Below are 9,233 nucleotides of genomic sequence, written 5' to 3'. Positions count from 1 at the left end.
AGGCACCAACATGGTCGGCCACGAAACATGAAAACACCAAGTATTGTTCTTGTTGCTTATCGATGCAAGATTTGTTCTTTGTTCTTATTGCTCAGAAGTAATGTCCATATACAGTGCGTGTTATACAGATCCACACTCGGGCATAATTCACCAATAACAATTCCAGCCATGACCTCTACATAAGTTACTAGAAAGAAAACCAGCTTATCGGGCCAAATAGACGAAATTAGGGATCACCCATTTCGTTATGATAGAAAATAGCATGGAGATGCACCAAAATTGGCAGTAAAGACGACCAAAGCTACACCTTTTACGATACTGAAAATCAACCAGGATAGCAATGACATGCACACGATTCCTGGAAACCTATAAGAACCAATAAAATGGATTAAATCAGTTAAAATATACATCTAGTGTGAATTAAACCATCACATTGTCAAGAAATTAAAACAAGCATGGGAATCATATAAGAGAAATATTGATAAAACAAGTATGGTAATCAGATAAGATAAAAATTGATGATGCGATTGTCTGAATTTGACAAACTTTATTTTAAAGTTATACGATCTCTAAATCTTCTAAATTAATGGTTAATTAAACAACATTGAGCAAAACTTTCATCACTTTATCTCATAGGGCTATTTTCAAATACTTTTTAGGCAAAACTCAAAAGTTTCATAGTTTAATCTGTTAGGAATTTCATCTACATCAACCACCAATTAAACATACAGGTATTAGATATGACAGTACGCACCTAAGGCATATAAGACCAATATTTATTTTGAGGTTGAATTACGCTATCACGCAAACAAGGGACAGGAAAAGAACACATTGAAGAACAATCTAGGAAGTGGAGGTCGAGCAGTCACTAGAAGGATATTCATGCGAGAATTTATTTTTCAGATCAACAATCAAAATTGAGGTACAGTCGAACATATGGTCAAGAACTGGAGGAGCAGGTATAAGTGTGCAATGGTCAGAGGGAGAAGATAGACGGTAATTCTATTTTATTGGAAAACGACATCCCATTGAAGGTTCTATACCTATGCTTATATACCTAACAACCATATATTCCCTAACCCCTATATATATATATATATATATATATATATATATATATATATATATATATATATATATATATATATATATATATATATATATATATATATATAATAATAATAATAATAATAATACCTAGCGGTAATAACAATAATAAAATTAATAACAATATTAAATTATATATTCGAAAAATAATAAAAAATACTAATTATAAAAGAATTATTATTAATAATTAAAAATAACAATATAATTAATACTAACTTTAATAATAAAAGTAGAAATAGAGATAATATGATAACAATAATAAACAATAGCAAATACAATATAATACACATTATCAATAATAATAATAACTAGTGTATGAACCCGTGGTGAACCACGGGTCACGTTATTTGTTTTATTTTGTCATCGTTTTCTAAATGATAAACGTTTCAATTATTAGTGTTGCGTATTGTACACTTAAAAAGGTAGTAAAGGACATGATATAGATGGTATTTTATAAATGAAAATTTCTTTCTTCCACTAACTGTAACTGTTGTATAATTAGTTTATTTGATAAAGTTCGTTTCCATAAGGAGATCTCATTTTGAAATAATGGTGAAGAACAAAGTCATCATTTCCCTATAAGAAAGTTGTCCTTTCCCGGTTGTAATTTTAATTTCCGCTTTTACCTAGTCCTTTATGCTCTTCCTTATACGAAATTTGGCTTCTTTCTAATATAGTAGTTGGGTTATGTTTTGGATGTTTATTCGTTGAAAATAGTAGCAAAAATCAAGAAGTCTAAGTAAAGGATATCATATCTGAATTTTCAGAAGAAATGGGTGAATTGATGAACAATTTCACATCCATTCTATCGTATTCTATGTTAACAAATACCAAACCGAAATGCACCTATGCTTCAGATCAAGTGTTCAAATTGTATGAATATAAACTTTTAGACACATAAAAGAATGACATTGTACTTTAAAAATATGTAAGAAGTGGTAGCAAAGTAAGCCTATAATAGCATTATACTATAAAAAAGAAAAATAATAATCATTCTTTAAAAAATGTCAATTTTGGTAGCAAAATATGCCCATAATAGCATTATACGTTAAAAGTAAAAAGAATGGCATTATACTTATAAAAAATGTCACAATTGGAATCTTGGATTGAAATGGAAATCCAGATTTGATGAACTTTAACATACTCTTAATCAATCCAAGTATTATACTCGATTCCATAAAAGTAAATTTGAAACTAACTATTCTAATTAGCAACTTACTATGTGGGTATATTATAAAATTCTTTTTCCTAATTGATCAAAAATCAAGCGAATGTTAACTAAAACAACTCTAAAATTTAATTTTAATGAATACAAAATTCTTATTATGTTAATGAAAACCGGAAAACCTAAATCTTAAATAGTCATTCATTATCCATTTTCAAGATTATCAAATTCATACCTTTGGATTCTAACAAGGGCAAAATCGTCTTTTACCCTTGTCCATGATGATGACGTAATTAAAGGATGTTATGGAGCAAAATTTCAAGAAAGCCATAAAACATTTTTTTCAGGTTTCCTTTAATTCATGGGATTGTAAAAACATTTTTTGAATAATCATAATTGAAAATGAAACAGAAAATCAATAATTATCACACATACAAAAACTTCTTTATTTGGGAAAAAATATTATATATTGGAAAAAAACCAAGAAAAAGAGGGAAATTTAAGCAATTTATTTACGTGGGAGCATTTTGTAACAGATTCATGATATATATTTAACTAAAAAGTATCTGAATGTCAACATTTTACCACATAAACGACCTAGTTAGCATTAATCAGTAAAGGTGGCACATTTTTGTAATGGTAATTCTATCTTATGTTATAGATAATGTTATGTTGTGATGGTCAGTTGTTGGTGCTATGTTGTTGGATTGATTGTTACCCTTGCTGTTGTCTTTCTTGTGTGTTTACCTTTTGTTAGTCGTTGTTGTTCATAAGTGGCATCTGTAATAGCAGAAAAAATGTTATGCATTATTTTGATACCCACATAGTATAGTTATGTGACATACCAGTATCTTCAGATGTTAGCCGTTTTTCGGATTTGAGTGTTGTTGCAACAGGTGTCGACTTTTTTGTTGTGACCGTAATGTGTTCTGTTGTTGTCATTGGTGTAACTGGTGTGTTTGAAGGGATGACAACCTTGGGTTCTCGATTTCTAGTTTCACTTGTTGAGGTGATTATGAAGCGGATGTTGTTGGTGGCTGATAAGTTTGTGCATTGTATAAACCAATTTCTTGTTGATCCTTTGCATCTCTCTAATGTTGGGGGTAGGATATCTCTTGGTTGACTTACATTGCGGTTGATCAGTTCTTCTGAGGTAGCGTTTGTCAATGTTTGTGTGGCTTCATCTGACATAAAAATTATCATTGAGTCTGTGTTGTATGTGACAACAGCTGAAACTTTGTAACTGTTATTAGATGAAAAATTATTTGTTAATGGGTATGGATAATTGGAGTATGGTTCAACAAAGTTGTCACTCACAGAAGTTTTGGATCATTGATAGTTCCATGTGATATACAGAACCACCCATTTCCCTTTTTGTGTGTTGATTTTGCACAGGTATTGCAAGGAACATGGTACCAACAATCTTTGAACGTAAAGTCTATTATTTTAGCCTCTGCGATGAATTTCTTCCCCTGATACATGTTTTAATTAGATATTGAACAAATGTTATATGTGTTTTTTTGGAGATAGGGGATGAGGTGAATAGTTACCTCAATGTCGGAATAATTTGAGTTTTTGAGCTGTTGTAGCATAGTTGTTACTACTGTGGGACTAAGCCTTGGACGGAATTCAGTTCCAAACCTTGTAATTGGTTATATTAAGTTTAAAAAGTTTGGATTTTTCAGTAGAAGGCTCAGTTGTGGAATAGAGTATTAATGCATTTTATCAGTATATTAGATTGTCAATTACCTTTGAAGAAGAGTTTCGGTTTCAGAAATTGGCGGATTGATATATAGGTATGTTGCCATGCTACTTGTTAAGGTTAAGCTTCCTGTTTAGAATACAAAATTAGTTAATATTGAATAATGTGTCACATTGGTGATTTGATAACAAATAATGTTTGTAAAACTAACCGTTATACATTGTTGCCTTGACATTTGTTAGAGCAATGACAGATGTGCTGTGATTAGACATAATGACATTCCGGTCAAACTTTGTAGGTGAGTCTATGCATTCTTTCCATAAAAGTATTGTGATCTCCTCAGCACTTGTGTAGGTGGTGATGAATTAAAATGTTAGTCCTATGCATTTGTCGGATGAGATTTGTTTATGATATGTATTACTTACTTTGCGTCTGCAAGTGTCATTGCCATGAAGGGTTCCTTGTTTTTCTTCTTTCGTTCCCTTATGTTTATTAGGACCCCGATGAAATCTAAACATAGTTTTAATTGCAATGAGTATGTTTTTAAGGAAGTTGTGTACATATGTTCTGCAATGTAAGGTAATCTTTGTGTCTACATGCAAACTATACCTGGATATTCGATGTTCTTGTCAGCTATGGTATGTAAGTGAGCACGTGGTTGGAATCGAAACCATACTTTTGGAAGGGATGGACATTCAAATATTTGTTCAATTGTTGATGCCTCCCCAATGTTAATGTGAACTGGGTGATCTAGAATCTTTTGGTATTTATCTGGAGTTGTACATGTGTAATTTGTAATGCGATAGCATTCATTGAGTAGTAGTTTTGACTCTATAGTTGTTTCATCTTTTTTTTGTTCAAGTAGTTGGATTGCATCTCCCTGTTGAAAAAAAAAGCAAGAAAGTTGCAGACATAAATGTGGATGACTGAGGTGGTTTGTGATTCAATTTGTTCCTTACATGTTTGTCCACAATGATGAACCAAGTGTCCTTTTTCCTGAAGTTCGATGTCCATTCTTGAAGCACACGTATCTCTAGTGGTTTTCTCAGTGCTCCGAAGTAGAGGTTGGATATTCTATCCATATCTGGCATCACTTGGGTGCTAGCATAAAAAAAATTTGTTGATTAGTTTTTTAGTAAGTGAAAAACAATAATATGGTGACCATGGGGTTTGAAATTCTGTAACAAAACAATTTTACACATTGGGTTAGATAGATCATATTACAAATACATATATATGATATAAAACCTCGCGCATTTCAACTTTCACCAACAAATCTTTGAAGACAACGTTCTTGGTACTATTCATTGGTAAATCTTCCTCTTGTTGTAATAGAATTTTAATTGAGTCGGGTGAGGTAGCTCTAGATAGTGCGACGTATAGTTGACCATGTGTGAAAACGTAGTTTTCAAGAAATAGACCGACTTTTTTAGCGATTGACCCTGACTCTTGTTTATGGTCATTGCATAGCAAACTTTTACTGAGAATTGTTTTCTTGTGAAAATGAATGGTAGGTCTGGACTATTGTGAATAAACTTGATTCTTGGAATATACACCCGTTTGCCTATGCATGTTCCTGTTAGTATGGATGCCTCAATGACCGACGGTAGCAACTGTGTAATAATCAAATGTGTCCCATTGAACATACCTTCTCTTTGATTGATATTTCTTAGCAGCATTATAGGTGTGTTTAACTTTAACACAAGTTTGTGTGTGGGAACACCGGAGAAATCTAAGTTATTTAGGTAATCTTGTGGATAAAGTGTATCCAAGTCCAATGCATCTCGAGTGGGTGATTTTATTGAATCATAGTTGTTATACACTACCTCTTGACCTTGTGTTTTTGACAAAATTAGAGTATTGAATCGTTCTGCAGTCTCGTTTTTTGGACAAATAATTGCCCGAGCAGACAACTCTTGAGGTGATGCGTTAGTTAGTATTTCAGAACCATACACAAAATCAATAAGTGTTGCGAGTCCTTGATCTTTTGATTTTATTAGAAACATGTCAGGTATGTGTATGATCCTTGTGCTATGTGCATCTTCTTTGTCTGGAGTTCTGATATTTCCATCACCTATGTCTAGTAACCATGAAGCAAATTCTGATGTTAGACGTGTAGAGTCAACCGAAGTTCCTGTGTCAGACAATCGCATGTTGTGATGCAACCTGAATACTGTAAAGCTTGACCACAAATATGAATTTGGGAGAGTAAAGCTAATTATGTCAGATTTTCTGCATTTAGGTTGAACTGGAAGTGTTTGACGGAAGTCACCACCTAACAACATTGACATCCCGCCAAAAAAATGACTATCATCTTCCAAGATATCACGTAGAGATTTATCAAGGAATTCAAAGCATCGTCTATCACTCATTGGAGCCTCATCCCAAATTATCATGGATGTAAGTTTTAACAGCTCGGCAAGTTGTGTTTTTTTTAATATTATAGGACGACTTATCAGTAAGATCAATTGGGATGACGAATCTTGAGTGTGCAGTACGACCAGATGGTAAGAGTAATGATGCAATTCCTGAGGCTGCAACTGCAAGGACAATTTTTCCAATGGATCTTAGATATGAAAGTATGGTTGTCCACATGAACGTTTTACCAGTACCACCGTGACCATATAAAAAAGGAGTATTTTTCTTTTGTCTTCAGTGGCTTTCACAACATACTCATGAACCTTGAGTTGGTGTGGATTCAATTGTGAGACCATGTATGTGTATTGGGAGGCCAACGATTGTTTGTCATAACTTGTTTCCTCTAATAACAATTTATTCTTAAGAACAGCTAGAACAGAAGAGGATGGCAGTGGTAGCCCAAAGTCTGCAAGTGATTTGGATGGTGTTGACGCAGGTAGTGTTTTTTGAATATCTAATAGGACTTGTTGTTCAATGATATTAGTGTCAGGTATAATTTGATAAGTTGAGTAAGTTTGCATGTATGAATAACGTATGTCGTCACCCATTTTATCCTTTGCTGATTCCCATAGTAACAGAGAAGTGCCAACTTCACAGAATATTAGTAGGTGACAGAACAGGGATCTTAGTTCCGATGATGATGCTGAAAACGCCGCTTCATGGAAGGTTGTTAACCATTCCTTGTCGTCGCCTGTCAAACCTAATGCATCACACGCATCTCGATAAGTAGAGTACGTTTGCCCGCGAACAGTTATGATATCTACAAAAGACTTACATCCTTTTTGGTGAGAAAGCCAAATTCGCAAATAAAACAACTCTCCTGCGGTGGGATGTACATATGCAAGTCTACCCATAGTTGTAGAAGTTGATGTAATTGTTACAGCTCTATGAACCCATGCTTTTGCACGGGTGTCCCACTTGTACTTACTTAGGTATTCATTATATGTAAGCCCGACACCTCTTGAATCTTTTTGGTTATTATGTAACCATTCAGTCAACATTGTAACTCCAAAGTCCGAATTATCTATCAATGTATCTAATCTTGCACTTTCCTTGAATATAGTAGGTTGCATGCCTTCCAAGTGAATATGAAGCACTTGAACTGCTGGATAACGTTCGTGAATAGAAAAGTTAAGGATCCTCCATGCTGCTTCATGTGGGCATATGTATCGGCCATCCAAAATGACTTAATCTCGTTCACAGCAACAGGTGCAACAGATGTGGAGCCACCACAATGACCTTCACTCTTCTGAAGAGTTAAACAGACATGATCTACACCTGTAGATATGTATTTAAATAAGTATTTTATCATCATGTTCCATCCGCAATATTCAACATTAATGTGGGCATCAAACCAACTGCATAAATGCTTATTATATGGCACCACATACCCGTTATCAACTATAATACCGTTGTAACGACCCAAAAATTCACGACTAAAAATTTCTTTTAAAACATTACTAAGCCATATCATAAGTCATAACATAATTTTTGAGTATTAATTCAAAACATAATCTCATTATCAGAGTCAAACATTCCCAGGCTAACTGACTATGGTGTGTGCACTGCAACCTCTTCGAGCTCCTCTTTTGAAAACTGAGTACTTGAAACCAAAAACTGAAACCGTAAGCACGAAGCTTAGTGAGCTCCCCCAATCTACCACATACCATACAATAACATATAAAGCACATACTGGGCCTTGCCCACTGCATCGAAGCGAGGCCCAGACTAACTGGGGCCTTGCCCCCTACATCAGACCGGAGTTCGGAAACTGACTGGGACCTTCTCCCCTGCATCGGACCGAAGTTCGGACTAACTGGGGCCTTGCCCTCTGCATCGGACCGAAGTCCGGAAACTGACTGGGACCTTGTCCCTTGCATCAGACCGAAGTCCGGACTAACTGCATCGGACCGAAGTCCGGAACTAACTGAACAAAGCATAACATAAACATATCAACTAGCATGAACACACACATATACTGCATACTGCATCGGGCCGTAGCCCGGAACACATAACACATAAATCCTGTTTGAGCCACGAAGGCATCAAACATACTAACTACTGCGTCGGACTGAAGTCCATAAACTACTGCTAGCTAAACGGGCCGGCATTGTGGCCTTAACCCCGTTCCTACTGAAAGGAAACTCACTTGAACTGCTGAGCTCTGCTGATAACCCTCTGGATACTAACAGATAACCCTCTGAGGCACTGCTCTTCTTAGCTCTCCGTGCTACCAATAACAATATAACACTTAGTCTGACAGTCCCCCAAAAGTCAACTAAGTCAACTCTTGTCAAGGTCAAAGTCCTGGTCAAAGTCAACCTTCCAGGTTGACCCTACTCGCCGAGTCAGCCTACTGACTCGCCGAGTTCATGAGCTCAGAAACCTCCTTCATCCGCGACTTGACTCGCCGAGTCAGACCATGACTCGCCGAGTCTACTGATTTCTGAGTCCTGACCTGTCCAAGTCACAGGGTCCCCACTCAACTCACTGGTCCGAGTCTCAACTCGAAGGGTTTGGGGTTTCGCGACTTGACTCGCCGGGTCCAAGAACAAACTCGCCGAGTCCAAGGCAATCTTCAAAAGACTCGCCGAGTTGTTCTTCCAAATCGTCGAGTTCCTGCCCATCTTCATACAACTCGCCGAGTCTACCCATGTGACTTGCCGAGTTACTACGCGACTCAAGTCTGATATCTAGCCCGACTCGCCGAGTCATCTCCCAGACTCGCCGAGTCCATACGTGCATTTCCATAATTTTGAGTCACAGAGCTTCTCCTTTGCTCCAAACAATAGATCTGGGTTCCTAGAGTCCATTAGCAACATAAAGTTGCTAACTTTACAT

Source organism: Lactuca serriola, chromosome 2, assembly GCF_051521515.1.
Source record: "Lactuca serriola cultivar US96UC23 chromosome 2, Lser_US96UC23_V15, whole genome shotgun sequence".
Taxonomy (NCBI): Eukaryota; Viridiplantae; Streptophyta; class Magnoliopsida; order Asterales; family Asteraceae; genus Lactuca; species Lactuca serriola.
Note: the sequence above shows the minus strand (reverse complement) of the source record.